At 40.1% G+C, this 17,769-nt stretch overlaps 1 protein-coding gene across 1 annotated transcript in view; it reads left to right on the forward strand.

Annotated features, from left to right (window-relative positions):
- The window catches only part of LOC137619876 (decapping and exoribonuclease protein-like), a 400,284-nt gene that overhangs the window by 118,137 nt on the left and 264,378 nt on the right, over nucleotides 1-17,769 (forward strand). The gene's annotated exons all lie outside the window — the stretch shown is intronic.

A 17,769-nucleotide genomic window follows, 5' to 3' on the forward strand; every position in this document is an offset into this window, starting at 1 on the left:
ACTTTACCTTTTAACTTAACCCCTAGTTTCCTGTCACATAGTACTCCACACACTTTTTTTCCAATTCTTCCATCCTCCTTGTATTCTGTGGTTTATTCCTGCCCCCAGATCACCATCCTCTGCAACTGTTGATCCTAAATACTTGAAATTTTCAACTCTTTTCAATCTCTCCTTGTAAACTAACTTAACCATTCTCCACATGTTTCAATCTCAAATACTCTGTCATTTTCCTGCTGATCTTCAATCACCTATTTTCCATTTCTCTTTTCCACTCCAGTTTCTCTTCTACTACTTCTCGCCTAGTGCTACACAGTATAACATCATCACCAAAAAGCATACACCAAGGAGACTGATCTCTAATACCTTGGGTTACTACATCCATGACCAGATCAAATAGGTAAGGGCTCAATGCAGAACCCTGATGTAATCTCACATTTACTGGGAAACTTTTTGTTAGGCCGATACTGCTCTCAACCTTTGCTTCTGCCCTCTCATACATATCTTGGGTGAAGAATTACGTATTTCTCAGGGACTCCCTTTTCTCTCATACATCTTCACAGCTCCTGACGTGGTAATCGATCTTATGCCTTCTCTCCACGTCAATAAAGACCATATGTAATCCTTTCTGTTTCTCCCGATGTTTTTCTATCATCCAGCTCTTATTTGAATTTAATCCAACTATCTCAAGGTTGTTTACTTTAACAGTCTTGAGGCTGCTGGCATTTGTTTGTTCTATTGATATTATTCTGTGCACTACTTCTGAAAACTTTTTTTTTTAAATACTAGAATCACTTCTATGGCTTTGCTGTACATATTATGCATCATGATCTTACAGATACTCTGTGGAAGATACAAACTTTGAGTACCTTGGTTGACTACTGCCATCTTTTGTTCCCAAGAAAAAAGGTCTATCATGTTTTTGATAAACCTTAAAAATAATTTTTAGAACTCTTCAGTCCTTAACCATTAACAGCTTCTTTATAGAGGGAGACTTTTTATCATTTGGAAATAAAGTCCATTAACATACTGTACTTTCTTTTATGTAAGAGGGTACCTGATACAATGTATGTAGCGCGGAGGTCTTTCAAGTGTACAAAGTTCTTTGCAGCATCTATTTGTTCTAAGCTGCATTTCTTTCTACCTTGTTCATTTCACCTTTTCCCTTGGGTTGTCTTTCTTAGCTGTCAAGCATCGCAAACTTTCAACTTATTTCAATTTTCATCTTGCTTGAGAATAAAACCTTTAGGTGAGACTTAGAGTCTAAAATTGCGACACAGTGGTCTCATTTAACTAATTTACAGTAATGATAATAACACACTATCTGTTTAATGACTTTCTAGATCGATAATAAAACTGCTAACATATTGAAAACAGACATCTAAAAAGGATAACAAGGATAACTATGGCCTTCTTAATGCAAGTTGCCATTTTCATTCAATAGAAAATCAATTTCCACAAGATTGAGTTTTTGGTTTTGCTTATATTATTGTGAAGTTTCATGGAATCTGAAACAGTAACTGATAAATATGAAGGAAATTGTTTTTGAATGAATCTGCATTGAGTTTTTGTGGCCATGAAGACATAAGATATACTTTGGCTTAATTTTGATCTATAAAGAAGTATTTAAGTAAATCAATACTCAAGGTGATAATCAAGACCTGATATTTACTGTATTAGAAGTTTATTTGTAACAATACCAGATATATCAAGACATTGAGCAAATACAATGTGGATGATAGAGTGTAAACATGGATTAAAATTAAAGGCTTGGACAATGAATTTTTGCAATAGCAATCATAGATAGTCAATCTGTTATATACTGTAGTTTACAAGAGAAGATTCAGTCATAAGGCTTATTCACCATATGATCCTTGTGAAATAGAAAATCTCAAGAGAAAAATAATGGAGAAAAAAATATTTTTTTTAAACATACATTTACACTTCACCTTTTATGTACATTTGTGATATAACAACTGTAAAAGTTCTTGGCCTCACACAATATATATCATCATCATTACACTTACGCTATTTGGATTATAAAAATATAAACGCTATTTGGATTATAAAAATACAGTATACATAAATCTTTAAAGATAATATATACTGATCTGTATCATATTGTGGATACAGTATGCAACTGAACAAGGATGGATCAGAACAAGACAGATAATCAGTATCTTTAAAAGTTACAGTATTTGAGTAATGACCCACACAAAGCATCAAGGTACGACCCTTAAGGAGTGATCAGAAATTATTCCTTAACGTCACATTTTTTCAGAAGTTATTTTGTCCGTGCAACTGAAGGAAATGAACGTACTCTGCTTTGTAAGTGTAGGAGGCTTAAGTAGAGTGAAAATGAAAGTCTTACTTACATTTCTTTGTAAACTCACTTCCCAAACAATGTGCTCTCAACCATATTACAATGTGAATAGTCAAATCTGGATCTTTGGTATTATGTTTCATGCAAAATCACTTCCATGCATATGCTATCCTATAAAATCTGGTGAACCATAAATTCAAAATAAAGAATACTGCATTTACTAAAGTATATGCTCCGCTTACTGTACTGTAAAAGAGTAAGTCTATTGTCTTTTTATGCCAAAAACTAAGAATAATGAGGCGTTGCACCATAAACCTATTTCTTATCACTATATCTTATGCTCATTATCACCATTGCATAAAAACACTACCTGTTTTGTTGTTGTTGCTAAAATAACTTAAATTCAGTGTTGTAAACAGCACCAGTAACTTGAAAATCATAACTTATACTTTAATAAATCTCAATTAGTAAGTAGTTATTGCAACCAGTTTTTATCTTCAGCATTTATTGAAATATATTTACAGTAAATGTCTGACCAGCAGCTGATTAGTGTTGCTTTTTTCTAAACATCTCTACAACCTAAAATAAATCTAGGGAAGCATCTTAAGTTTAAATATCAGTAATGATGTACAACAGATGACATTTAAACAATTCAAGACCCTATAAAATCTGAAGTCTCAGTTATGAACTGCTAAATTAAAAGATGCAGATAATAAGAGTAACACATTTAGCCCTGTCTCAGCACATAAATCCACCAACATACTGTATCATTAGAAATTATTTCAGGTAAACTTTCTTGAATCCTTAATTCTCACTGTAATTCATTACCTATAATTTTAGCACCAAAACCTTTTTTTTTATTAAAAGATTAACTGTATACTTGAACACGTACTGATCAATACATTGGTGGATCATTCACGATTAAAATTAAAATGATAAAACTTTCTAAAATTGGCTGGTCATCAGTGCTAAACTTTTTCTGAATTGCATTTATAGCAAAGTAACTACAATTGAATAGTTTTACTAAACGTTTTACTGAATCTATAACCAATAATTTTACATGTTTGTTGGTGATGTTTACTGTATTACTATTCCATTCAATTGTCTTCAATTTTCAATCTTAATACAGTAATCCCTATTGTTGTTTTTTTTTTCTCAAGACAATAAAAATTAAATGAGCATAGGCAAGTATACAGAGCAATAGCGACTAGAAGATAATTAAAGAAAAATTCATAGAATTGTTCTTCAGTAATATTAGGATCATATAATTTATAATTTCTGCCATTACCTAAACGAGGTAAAATCATTACGAGTATTAGAAACTAAAAGTGATTAAAAACTTTAGTTAAACAGATTAATCTATACATACATACATATACCAAAGGCACTTCCCCCAATTTTGGGGGGTAGCCGACAACAACAAGAAACAAAACAAAAAAGGGGACCTCTACTCTCTACGTTCCTCCAGCCTAACCAGGGACTCAGCCGAGTTCAGCTGGTACTGCTAGGGTGCCACAGCCCAACCTCCCACATTTCCACCACAGATGAAGCTTCATGAGGTAGTAGGTTGGCCAAGGCACCAGCCGCCCGTTGAAATACTACCGCCAGAGAGTTATGGGGTCCTTTGACTGGCCAGACAGTACTACGTTGGATCCTTCTCTTTGGTTACGGTTCTTTCTCTTTGCCTACACATACGCCGAATAGTCTGGCCTATTCTTAACAGATTCTCCTCTGTCCTCACACACCTGACAACACTGAGGTTACTAAACAATTCTTCTTTGCTCAAGGGGTTAACTACTGCACTGTATTTGTTCTGTGGCTACTTTCCTCTTAGTAAGGGTAGAAGAGACTCTTTAGCTATGGTAAGCAGCTCTTCTAGGAGAAGGACACTCCAAAATCAAACCATTGTTCTCTAGTCTTGGGTAGTGCCATAGCCTCTGTACCATGGTCTTCCACTGTCTTGGGTTAGAGTTCTCTTGCTTGAGGGTACAATCAGGCACACTATTCTATTTAATTTCTCTCCCTCTTGTTTTGTTAAAGTTTTCATAGTTTATATAGGAAATATTTATTTTAATGTTACTCTTCTTAAAATATTTTATTTTTCCTTCTTTCCTTTCCTTACTGGGCTATTTTCCCTGTTGGGGCCCCTGGGCTTATAGCATTTTGCTTTTCCAGCTAGGGTTGTAGCTTAGCAAATAATAATAATAATAATAATACTGCTGAGTCCCCTACTGCTGCTACCTCCGCGGTCATCTAAGGCACCGGAGGAAGCAGCAGGGCCTACCGGAACTGCGTCACAATCGCTCGCCATTCATTCCTATTTCTAGCACGCTCTCTTGCCTCTCTCACATCTATCCTCCTATCACCCAGAGCTTTCTTCACACCATCCATCCACCCAAACCTTGGCCTTCCTCTTGTACTTCTCCCATCAACTCTTGCATTCATCACCTTCTTTAGCAGACAGCCATTTTCCATTCTCTCAACATGGCCAAACCACCTCAACACATTCATATCCACTCTAGCCGCTAACTCATTTCTTACACCCGTTCTCACCCTCACCACTTCGTTCCTAACCCTATCTACTCGAGATACACCAGCCATACTCCTCAGACACTTCATCTCAAACACATTCAATTTCTGTCTCTCCATCACTTTCATTCCCCACAACTCCGATCCATACATCACAGTTGGTACAATCACTTTCTCATATAGAACTCTCTTTACATTCATGCCCAATCCTCTATTTTTTACTACTCCCTTAACTGCCCCCAACACTTTGCAACCTTCATTCACTCTCTGACGTACATCTGCTTCCACTCCACCATTTGCTGCAACAACAGACCCCAAGTACTTAAACTGATCCACCTCCTCAAGTAACTCTCCATTCAACATGACATTCAACCTTGCACCACCTTCCCTTCTCGTACATCTCATAACCTTACTCTTACCCACATTAACTCTCAACTTCCTTCTCTCACACACCCTTCCAAATTCTGTCACTAGTCGGTCAAGCTTCTCTTCTGTGTCTGCTACCAGTACAGTATCATCCGCAAACAACAACTGATTTACCTCCCATTCATGATCATTCTCGCCTACCAGTTTTAATCCTCGTCCAAGCACTCTAGCATTCACCTCTCTCACCACTCCATCAACATACAAGTTAAACAACCACGGCGACATCACACATCCCTGTCTCAGCCCCACTCTCACCGGAAACCAATCGCTCACCTCATTTCCTATTCTAACACATGCTTTACTACCTGTGTAGAAACTTTTCACTGCTTGCAACAACCTTCCACCAACTCCATATAACCTCATCACATTCCACATTGCTTCCCTATCAACTCTATCATATGCTTTCTCCAGATCCATAAACGCAACATACACCTCCTTACCTTTTGCTAAATATTTCTCGCATATCTGCCTAACTGTAAAAATCTGATTCATACAACCCCTACCTCTTCTAAAACCACCCTGTACTTCCAAGATTGCATTCTCTGTTTTATCCTTAATCCTATTAATCAGTATTCTACCATACACTTTTCCAACTACACTCAACAAACTAATACCTCTTGAATTACAACACTCATGCACATCTCCCTTACCCTTATATAGTGGTACAATACATGCACAGACCCAATCTACTGGTACCATTGACAACACAAAACACACATTAAACAATCTCACCAACCATTCAAGTACAGTCACACCCCCTTCCTTCAACATCTCAGCTTTCACACCATCCATACCCGATGCTTTTCCTACTCTCGTTTCATCTAGTGCTCTCCTCACTTCCTCTATTGTAATCTCTCTCTCATTCTCATCTCCCATCACTGGCACCTCAACACCTGGAACCGCAATTATATCTATGGCACTTGAAAATTTCAATTGATTGCTGGCTTTAAGAAATACTATACAGTAGTGTATTCATTTATTCAAATCTCTGCGATTTTACAAGTCTTGACGACAGCAACTTACAAAACAGTGATTGCAAAAGGATATTTATACAAGTAATGTTTCTTGAAACTTTTAACTGTAAACCTATTTTTTTTCTTGGCATAATGTCAACTTGGCTATAAAATTCTTTTATGTAACTTTAAAATATAAGCTTCGCGAAGCTTAGTTTCTCTGAAGCCTCAAATAACCTTGGACTTTTTATAAGGATAACCAATTTTTTTTATATTAGATAAAAATGTATTTACTGTATTATAAAAAAAACCCCAAATAAATCATGATGATTAATCTTGATATCTTGGAAAGAACATGCTACACATTGTGACGTACCTTTCAAGAATTTTACATCTAAATTTCATTGCAGATCTATTGAAAAAATAATACGTTACAAAAAATCTAGGAGGAGATTTTACCTTACTGGCTTCGTAATCATAGCTTAAACTATTTACCTTACACGAGCTCGTATTACATACCTGGACACTGAAAGCAAAGCCTACATATAATTTACGACTATGTTAAAAGATAGCATAAAACTGTCTTGTTCATATTATTATAATGTATTATCCATCCTTGAATTTCAAATACATACAGTATACTGTTTTATAAAATCACAAAAGTTCTTGGCACATCACAACCAATCTGATTGCAAAACAAATGAAAAAAAAAGATATATAAATTTAATACATATCACTAGAACATAGGTAACTCAGATTAAAGCCAATTATGCAAAGTGTACATAAATTTCGCTCAATATCTATCTCTACTTATACCATCACAACTATTATCTCAATAACATAAAATTATTCCTAATTCTTACTAAAACAGCAAAGTGGTACAGTACTTCTTTTTAAAGAGACCTCTTGTTTTTAGGGCGATTTCCTTGTCCCGTCACCTATAGGCTACTTCACTTAATATCCCTGTTAAATGGTAGTGCACTACAATACTGAAGTGGATAATACACTTTTCCAGAAGAGATGAGAAAACGCTACCAGTAAAATAGATATTTGCACTTGCAGAACAACTGTGCTAGTAACTTTCTTTTTTATTAGTCAAGTCCAATTGTCTCTTGAGAGGATAGTGATGCTAATAGTTCTTCAGTTCAGTACATCCAACTCAAGATTTTGGAGTTGAGAATAGGATAATGATGCTATTAGCTCTTCAGTTTGGGGTTGTGGTGGCCTAATGGAAATGACCCTTGCTGGCGTTCTGCAGGACGGGAGAGAGAGTACCACTCAAACTCGATAGTTTCTAGTAGTGTTTACAACCGCACCATCATTAGGGAAGCCTATAGGTCTACCTGCTGAGTCATCAGCCTGACCCTCCCTGGTCCTAGCTTGGGTGGAGAAGGGGCTTGGGCACTGATCACATGGATATTTGGTCAGTCTCTAGGACATCGTTCTTGTCTCTTCCCACTGCCATTCATGAGCAACCTTTAAATCTTCAGTTCTGTCAATCCAGTTGAGAATAGGTACTACAACATAAAGGATACTCAGGTTAATAATAACGAGCAGTAAATAGCTGCAATAGCTATTTCAATACAGATTATGCTTAGGGGAACCACCAATAGGTTTTTCCCATTTTTTTCTGATGTCCACCAGCCACTATTAATTTTATCATACTTGCTACAGTAATGATATCACTGCTTAATAAATCTTAGCCAGTTTATTTGACAACATGGGGTAAATAACAGTCTGCTATTGAACTACCTTATCAGCTGTTTACCTACAGCTGCTGGCCCTATAAAAATGTCTACAATGACACTTTTAATATTGCAGTACTTTAAATTACTTGCTTAATCAACATTTAATCTTTTAACTTATTGCACAACCATATTTTATGACCGAATTGTGTATTATGTACTTTTGAGAGTTCTCCCTCACTCAACCAGAACAAACTGGTTTTACCAAATATTCTTCTAAGTGAGAAACCTTCAGCATCCTGGTCTGCAGTTTTATCCTTTAAAGATTTTCAATGGACTGGACAGAGAAGGCATTTCTTTAACAGATTCAATGGCATAAAAATACACAGCATTTGATGCCATTATACAAAGCTATTTGAAAATTAAGTCCCACCAATGACCAGCCTCAAAAATTATTTATCTGTTGTGAGGGATGGGATTCACTAATACTTTTGTTAAAACAAAAGCTAAGGGGACCATTGCCTTATATGCAAGATCTTTCAGGGATACCTGCAGAAAGTTCAAAAGTTCCCTCATGCGGCTTCTCTGAGGTTTCACTACTGTGTGAAACCTCCCGTTACAAGTTCATAGAGGTCTCTATAATAAAGAAAGTCTGGGTCATTCAACCTTTGTTTTAATATACTGGAAAGGTAACCAGCAGCCCTTGAGTGGTGACAGAATCTTTCTACCAAATATAACAGTCTTGTTGTTGTGGCAATAATGTGAGAATTTGCACTTATCGAATACATTTCCTCTGCTAGGTTAAGCACAGGACGAGAAGTTTCTTGTAGTCTGGTAGTGCCTCTTATTTAAAGCTTCAATTCTGACAGTATTCTGGAAATTCACAACATGCAGGTTGTGATGTAATCTGAAGAGAGATAGTACTGGATCTAGAGCTACAAGGATAGTTCTCTTAGCAAATAGAACAATACAGTCAAAGACTGAAAAAAAAAGTAAAATTATTTTGAAAATGTATATTAGAAAGATTTAAAGTTACTTAAAGACCTCAGTGAAAATAAAAACATTATCTACCATAATTTGATAATGTGTTATCCAAACACAATTCAACGTACTGTAGTGTACAGTACTACAAAATATCAATTATATTTAACCATGACGCAGTTCCAGTAGGCCCTGCTGCTTCCTCCGGTGCCTTAGATGACCGCGGAGGTAGCAGCAGTAGGGGAGTCAGCATTATGAAGCTTCATCTGTGGTGGAAATGTGGAAGGTTGGGCTGTGGCACCCTAGCAGTACCAGCTGAACTCGGTTGAGTCCCTGTTTAGGCTGAAGGAACATAGAGAGTAGAGGTCCCCTTTTTTTTTTTTTTTCATTGTTGGTGTCGGCTACCCCCCAAAATTGGGGGAAGTGCCTTGGTATATGGATGGATGGATGAAACAAATAATTTGCATGTTCTCTCCTTTCAATAGAATTATGCCTCTACTGTAGTAATGAGACAATCTAGCAGTTAATGGCAACCACTGATGCCTTTTAAAGCCACAGGTCCTTTGTCTTTTCAGCCTCTGTATCTACTTCGGGTTGTTGACTCTCCCTTTTTCCAAATCATTAAAATGTTATTTTCCTTAGTAAAATAAATTTTTGAATATACTTACCCGATGATCATGTAGCTGCAACTCTGTTGCTCGACAGAAAAAACCTACGGTCGGGATACGCCAGCGATCGCTATACAGGTGGGGGTGTACAACAGCGCCATCTGTCGAGTAGGTACTCGGGTACTTCTTGTCAACAAGAACCAATTTTCTCCTCGGTCCACTGGTTCTCTATGGGGAGGAAGGGAGGGTCCTTAAATTCATGATCATCGGGTAAGTATATTCAAAAATTTATTTTACTAAGGAAAATAACATTTTTCAATATTAATCTTACTCGATGATCATGTAGCTGATTCACACCCAGGGGGGTGGGTGGAGACCAGCATACATGTTAACATAAGAAGCTAAGTATCCCGTATTTCATTTTAGCAGTTATTCAAAATAACAAACATAAAATAAATAAGTACCTGGTAAGGAAGACGACTTGAACAATTACTCTGCCTTTTTAAGTACGTCTTCCTTACTGAGCCTCGCGATCCTCATAGGATGCTGAGCGACTCCTAGGAGCTGAAGTATGAAGGGTTGCAACCCATACTAAAGGTCCTCATCAAAACCTCTAATCTAGGCGCTTCTCAAGAAATGATTTTGACCACCCGCCAAATCAAGTAGGATGCGAAAGGCTTCTTAGCCTTCCGGAAAACCCAAAAATATTTCAAGAGAAAGATTAAAAAGGTTCTGGAATTAGGGAATTGTAGTGGTGGAGCCCCCACCACTACTGCACTCGTTGCTACGAATGGTCCCAGAGTGTAGCAGTTCTCGTAAAGAGACTGGACATTCTTTAAGATAAAAGACGCGAACACTGATTTGCTTTTCCAATAGGTTGCGTCGAATATACTTTGCAGAGATCTATTTTGTTCAAAGGCCACGGAAGTTGTGACAGCTCTAACTTCGTGTGTCCTTACCTTCAGCCAAGCTTGGTCTTCCTCATTCAGAAGGGAATGAGCTTCTCGTATTAACAGTCTGATAAAATAGGATAAAGAATTCTCTGACATAGGCAAAGATGGATTCTTAACTGAACACCATAAAGCTTCAGACGGGCCTCGTAAAGGTTATAAAAATAGAACTTAAGAGCTCTTACAGGACATAATACTCTTCTAGTTCATTTCCAACCATACGATAAGTTTGGAATATCGAACGATATTGGTCAAGGCCGAGAAGGCAGCTCGTGTTTGGCTAGAAAACCAAGTTGTAGAACATGTAGCCGTTTCGGATGAGAATCCGATGTTCTTGCTGAAGGCATGAATCTCACTGACCCTTTTAGCTGTGGTTAAGCATATCAGGAAAAGAGTCTTTAAGGTGAGATCTTTCAGGGAGGCTGATAAAGTGGTTCGAACCTGTCAGACATAAGGAATCTTAGAACCACGTCTAAATTCCAACCAGGTGTAACCAAATGACGCTCCTTCGTGGTCTCAAAAGACTTAAGGAGGTCCTGTAGATCTTTATTGTTGGAAAGATCTAAGCCTCTGTGACGGAAGACTGATGCCAACATGCTTCTGTAACCCTTGATAGTGGGAGCTGAAAGAGATCGTTCTTTCCTCAGATATAAGAGGAAGTCAGCTATTTGAGTTACAGAGGTACTGGTCGAGGAAACGGATACTGACTTGCACCAGTTTCGGAAGATTTCCCACTTCGATTGGTAGACTCTAAGGGTGGATGTTCTCCTTGCTCTAGCAATCGCTCTGGTTGTCTCCTCCGAAAAATCTCTAGTTCTCGAGAGTCTTTCGATATTCAGAAGGCAGTCAGACGAAGAGCGTGGAGGCCTTGGAGTACCTTCTTTACGCGTGGCAGACGTAGCAGGTCCACCCTTAGGGGAAGTGTTCTGGGAACGTCTACTAGCCATCGAAGTACCTCGGTGAGTTATTCTCTCGCGGGCCAGAGGGAAGCAACTAGCGTCAACTTTGTTCCCTCGTGAGAGGCGAACTTCTGCAGTACCTTGTTGACAATCTAGAACGGAGGGAATGCATATAGATCTAGATGTGACCAATCTAGTAGAAAGGCATCTATATGAACTACTGCTGGGACCGGGAAAGGTGAGCAAAGTATTGGGAGCCTCTAGGTCATCGAGGTTGCGAAGAGATCTATAGTTGGCTGGCCCCAGGTGGCCCAAAGTCTCTTGCATACATCCTTGTGGAGGGTCCAATATGTTGGAATTATTTGTCCCTTCCTATTGAGACAATCTGCTATGACATTCAAGTTGCCTTGGATGAACCTCGTACTAGTGAAAAGTCTAGACCTGTTGAACAGGAGAGGAGGTCTCTTGCGAACTCGTACCATGTCAGAGAGTAGGTCCCTCCTTGCATGGAGATGTACGTCAAAGCAGGGTGTTGACCGTGTTCACCTCCACCACTTTGCCTTGAAGGAGAGACCTGAAGCTTTTCCAGGTCAGACGTACTGCCAGAAGCTTCTTGCAGTTGAAATGCATTGTCCTTTGACTTGAGTTCCATAATCCCGAGCATTCCCTACCGCCTAATGTCGCACCCCAGCCTACGTCCGATGCGTCCGAGAAGAGAACGTGGTGGGAGTCTGAACAGTCAGGGGAAGACCCTTTCAAAGGTTGATAAAGTCCTTTCACCAAGTCAGACCAGACTTTATCTTACCGGAAACCGGGATCGAGACCGCTTCTAGCGTCTAGTCCTTTTCCAGTGAAAAGCTAGATGATACAGAAGAGGACGGAGGTGTAGTCTTCCAAGTGACACAAATAGAACCACGGATGACAGTGTCCTAACCAGAACCATCCACAGCCTGACAGGGCAGCGTTCCTTCTTCAGCATCTTCTGGATGGATAGCAGGGCTGGGGGTTGATCGTCTTGCTCAGCAATGTCCTCATCAGAGGGTTCCTCATCCGAAACTGATGAGGAAACGGCAACGGAGTGGGCAACGTCTGACTCGCTGAATCCGGTCGCACTGGTGGATGCGTGACGGAGCCGGACACAAGATCATGGTACTGCTGCACAGTCTGTGAACTGTCAACCATGGGGACGCGAGGAAGTACAGCGTCAACCCGAAACTGTGTAGACTGTCTGGGTTGTGCAGTCAACCCCCTACAGGGTTGCTGAGGTTGCCTCACTGCGTCACAAGTCATGTCTGCTGGTTGTTGAACGTCTTCCAAGTGACACACTGAACGTCCACAACCACCTCCGAGAGTCGCTTAACGTCAACGTGCGACTGGCAACCCACACTGGGTCGCACCGGTGGAGGAACCATCTCAACTGGCGGACGTGAGTAGGATACCTCAGCGTCAACAGGGCGTACAACCAACCGGTAGGAAGGTTGTTGGCTAGAAGGTTCTTCTCCGTAAAAAATCCTCTAACAAGGACACAAGCTTGGACTGCATGTCTTGCAACAAAGCCCATTAGGGTCTATGGGAGCAGGTGTGGCAACAGACGGGGTTAGCGACTGAAGCGGAACCATTTACCATCCCTGGAAGCCTTGTTATGCTTAAATTAAAGTCCATAGGAGGCTAAGCAGCTTAAGGCTCCTCTCCAAATGACAGAGTCCTCAAAGGAATATCAGAAGGAGGGAGAACAGCACTTTCTCATCTACAGGAACCATGTCCGAGAAAAGCTAGGTTATCTCAGTGAGGGTCTCACTGGTGCAAAGGCAGCAGACCAGAAGGCAATGTTTAAGTAACTGCTTGACAGTCTGTGAACTGTCAAAAACTGAACTGTCCACCACAAAAGGTGCGTGAGGACATACAGCACTGGTGCATTAGCAGCAGACCAGAAGGCAACGTTATGTAACTGCTTGACAGTCTGTGAACTGTCAAAAACTGAACTGTCAACCACAACAGGTGCGTGAGGACATACAGCACTGGTGCATTAGTAGCAGACCAGAAGGCAACGTCATGTAACTGCTTGACAGTCTGTGAGCTGGCAACAACCAAAGCTGTGTGGAGAAGCCTCAACTCCTGACTGACTAGTCTGCTGCGGGCGAGTGGCGGTAACCACAGTGGGTTGCGGAGGCTGACACACCGTGTCAAAACACGGCAGCTTGTGGTAGCTCACGCACGGCAACGGAGTGCTCCGTGTGTCTGTGGGAGTCAGCATGCGTCTGGCAGGGTCGACAGCGCATGGGTGGAGGAGCTCTCACAACAAGAGTGTGGGAGCAGGCAGCCATGCTGGGCGCACAACCGTGGCAGGTTGTAGGCAAACGGGTGCATCGTCAACCTTCTCCGCAGTCGGAGTGTGGGAGCAGACAACAACCAAAGCGGAGTGGTGGTGCGTGGTGGGGACTGCCGTGGATTGCGGAAACTAACGCATCGCGTCAAAACACGGCAGCTTGACTCCACCTTCCCACTGCTGATGCGGTAGCTCACGCATGTTAACGGAGGGAGCCGCACGTCGGCTAACGTTAACATGCGTCTGGCAGGGTCGATTGCGCATCGGAGGTGGAGCTCTCCGCAGCCAGAGTGTGGGAGCAGGCAGCCTCAGTGTGAGCTGGGTGCACAACAGTGGCAGGTTGTAGGCTAACGAGAGCTGAGTCAACCTTCTCCGCACGAAACTCCTGCATAACCGCAGCTAACTGAGTCTGCATAGACTGCAGTAAAGACCACTTAGGGTCTACAAAAAACGGCAACAGACGGAGCTACTGTCCGTCGTGACTGAGGGTCTAAAACAGCTGGTGCGGCAACAGACGGAGTTACTGCCTGTTGCGGTACCACCTTGCCTCTCTTGGGAGGTGTGCAGTCGTCGGATGACTGCAGCGAGTCCGAACTGACCCAGTGGCTACACCTAGGCCGTTGGACTTGCGCGGAAGGGACCGACTTGCACTTAAAAGCCGCAAGATTTGGTCCATGGTTTCTTACGAGAAACCTCTTCCGCAGACGAGGAATAAATGGGCTCTCTCGTCTTTGTGTGGGTGGGGCGATCACGTCAGCAAACGTGTGTAGATACGCCCGAAACCACGGAGGGAAAAACGTCTGTTCGTCGATCAAGGCCTGTGGAACCCATAAGTCGTTCGACATTACTTCTCCCCTGGGCTTGGGAGCTTGTAAGAGGTCCCGGACTAGGTGAACAACTGGCACGAACAGACGAACCCTCAAACGCAACACTGTAACACTTTGCGCATATCACTTTATCACTTTTGATTTTCTGTTTGCACTTATTTCACTGAAATCGAAACTTTAACTGATTTCTACCTGAAACACGCAATCCTATCCTTCATTAAAAGGTAGTCATTGCGAAAACATTTTAAAATGCAACAGAAAAACATAAATAAAGATAAAGAATTCAGTGGCTGGAAAAGAGACTAAACACTAGATCAAATAAACTACGTTTACAATCTCTCACCGCATAAAGCCTGGGAACAAGAATAAAACCCTAGAAACATTTTACCTTCTTCCCCTACAGCGACTAGGGAGAAGAGTAAAAAACGAGAACAACGTTACCCGCTTGAACGAAACGTTTATTCTCCTCTCTCTCCCTCCGTCTCTATCTCTCTCTCTCTTCTCTCTTGAATTAGCACCTGAGAGAAGAGCCCAATTATATATCGTTAAAACATGTTATTTGCTAAAGGAAAAATACTGAAAGGTTTCCCAAATAAAAAGTTCCTTTATTCAGAATTTAAACTCTTTAAGCTAAGAAAGAATGAACGAAACGCTAGAATCGGTTTACTCTTACTGCAAAGTGAAACCGTGAAAAACTCTCTCTCTATCGTAACGATAGAGCGCAAGTTGAACGTTCTGAACGTCAACAACTGCGGAGACTAAAAACTAAACGTTAGTTCATCTTTGAAAACAGTACGAGACTATCAAAGAAATTCTTCCATAAAACATTAAAATTAAAAAAGTATTAAATTCTTTAAAGGTTAAATACGATAAAACGGGCTCAATGTTAATTAACTTCGGTTTCAAGTTAGGACCGCCTACTATTAGGAAAGGTCGCATATAAACAAACATAAAACTTTATTTTATAAGTTTATAATAATTGGAAAGTTAACCGAAGAGGCCTAAAAAGGCGGAGAGATATAAATAAATGGATCTATAACGTGTTAAGCAAAATTACCAAAAACCTAAACACACTTCCGTCTAAGGGAAGGGTCGGCCATTTAAAAGTGAAAGAGTCCATACTCTCTTCGTCACCATAATTAAATCTATCGAAAACGAATTCAAGTTTTGAAATGAAGATAAAACCCCTGCATAGCGAAAGCTCAAAACTGGAATAGTGTACTTCACCAAATCGTTGTGAAAACAAATCCAGTTAGGGACGGCGTATTTAGTAGGTCCTGCCATTGGCACGACAGAGGAAAAATTGGTTCTTGTTGACAAGAAGTACCCGAGTACCTACTCGACAGATGGCGCTGTTGTACACCCCCACCTGTATAGCGATCGCTGGCGTATCCCGACCGTAGGTTTTTTCTGTCGAGCAACAGAGTTGCAGCTACATGATCATCGGGTAAGTATATTGAAAACTTTAGGTTTTTTAGTGCGCTTAAAGATGTCTGAATTTTTTATGAATTACTGTGTAGATTGTTCAAAGAATTATTTCTGAGCGATCATGATCGGCACTATGTGTCTCATGTCAGGGACAGTAATATGATTTAAATAACTGTAGTGAAGAGTGCGAAAGCCTCACAGTTCATTTTATGGGGAATTTTGTTTCTATGGTTGCAGACACAAAGTTCAGAGCACAAAAGGAAGCTTGCTTCTAGTTCAGGGAATATCCAGAGAAGACTCGGCTAGTTGATTATAGTGGGGATAACGATGACATGCCAGCACTGAATTTCATTACAGCACTTAATAAATCAAATTTTGATAGTCGTGATCTTCAAAAGCTCTTAAAATTCTTTAGCTTCTTTTGTGAAATCTCAGAGGACCAGCAAGTCTCCAATTAAGGGCAATAACTCTGAACTAACCTGTCCTATTTCAAGCCCTAACTTGCTTACTTGAGCTTAGTCTAGTGGTTCTAGTGTTCCATTCTGTAAGGGTTCCGATGGTGCACAGTGCATTACAGATTTGGGAACTTCTCAGAGCCTCAGATTATGTATTTACTGTAGCCCCTTCTGCTCGGAAATCTTTGCATTTCCGCAATCCTAGTAATTCTTTTAGAAAATAAGATTCCATGGCAGAAGACCAAGTTAGTAGCCTGAATCCTAACATCTCTCCACTCACTGAAGTAAGCGCTCTAAAGCAACCTCATATTACATAAGTGGATGTCATGTCATATTATATGATTCCCTTAGAACAAATGTATCTAACAAATTTTTGGCTAAAGCTGATTGGGTGCATCACGTTGTAAGCTCGGCTACTAGCCCATCATGGGTTGACTCTAATAGGGTAAATATACATTCTAGTACCTTAACTGCTGAAATGAATCCCTTGAGAAACAAATACGAAGCAACTCCTGCACAAAGATGTAAATAAACAGGAAAGCCAGTAAGTAATGTTTTAGTTCATCCTTTTGAAGATGAAGATGAAGAGAATACAAAGGAAGAGACCGATTATGGTGAGGAATCTCTTTTTCAGTAGGGATATTATTGATAAGAAATATCCGAAAATGTTCGAGGTAAGTTCTGAAGCTGTTTACTCTTCCAAGTCTTCAGAGATGCCTCCAATCATAACCTGCTGTGTATAAATTATTCAATTTTGTAGTACAAGTTGAGAGTCCTAATTTAAGAATATAAAAATCTCTAAAATTTGAAATCTTCTGATGCTGGGAAGGCTCCATCTTCTTGAGACTTTCAAAGTAATATAAGCTGTTACCTTCAACATCAATCAAGATCATGTTAAAAGCCATTCTATGGCAAACATGAAATTCCAGTCTCATTTGTAATGGAACCATTATCAGATGTTCCAAATGCATATAGATATTTACGTCAATGATGCCACATGACTGGAACACTTGTTAAAATTATGATTACCAAAAATACGAGCCGCCTCACTCATTAAATCCGGACACAATCATAAGCCTGGTAGTATTCCAGAGCAGACCTATCATTTTGATCTTGGACTGAATCACACTCCTAGTGCTTAGCATTGGAGTCCTGACATATAACAATAGATGTGAGTTAAAATTATAACCTATCAAATTTTAAAATGTACATAAAACACTAAAAAAGGTAATAAGTTTGTCTGTAATAAGGATCAAGATATTGACTAAAAAAAAGATAAACTATAAAATGCACCACTTACTTACCTGGGCAAGAATGCACCACTTACTTACCTGGGCAAGAATGCACCACTTACTTACCTGGGCAAGAATGCACCACTTACT

Source organism: Palaemon carinicauda, chromosome 26 (genome assembly GCF_036898095.1).
Source record: "Palaemon carinicauda isolate YSFRI2023 chromosome 26, ASM3689809v2, whole genome shotgun sequence".
In the NCBI taxonomy this organism is placed as follows: domain Eukaryota; kingdom Metazoa; phylum Arthropoda; class Malacostraca; order Decapoda; family Palaemonidae; genus Palaemon; species Palaemon carinicauda.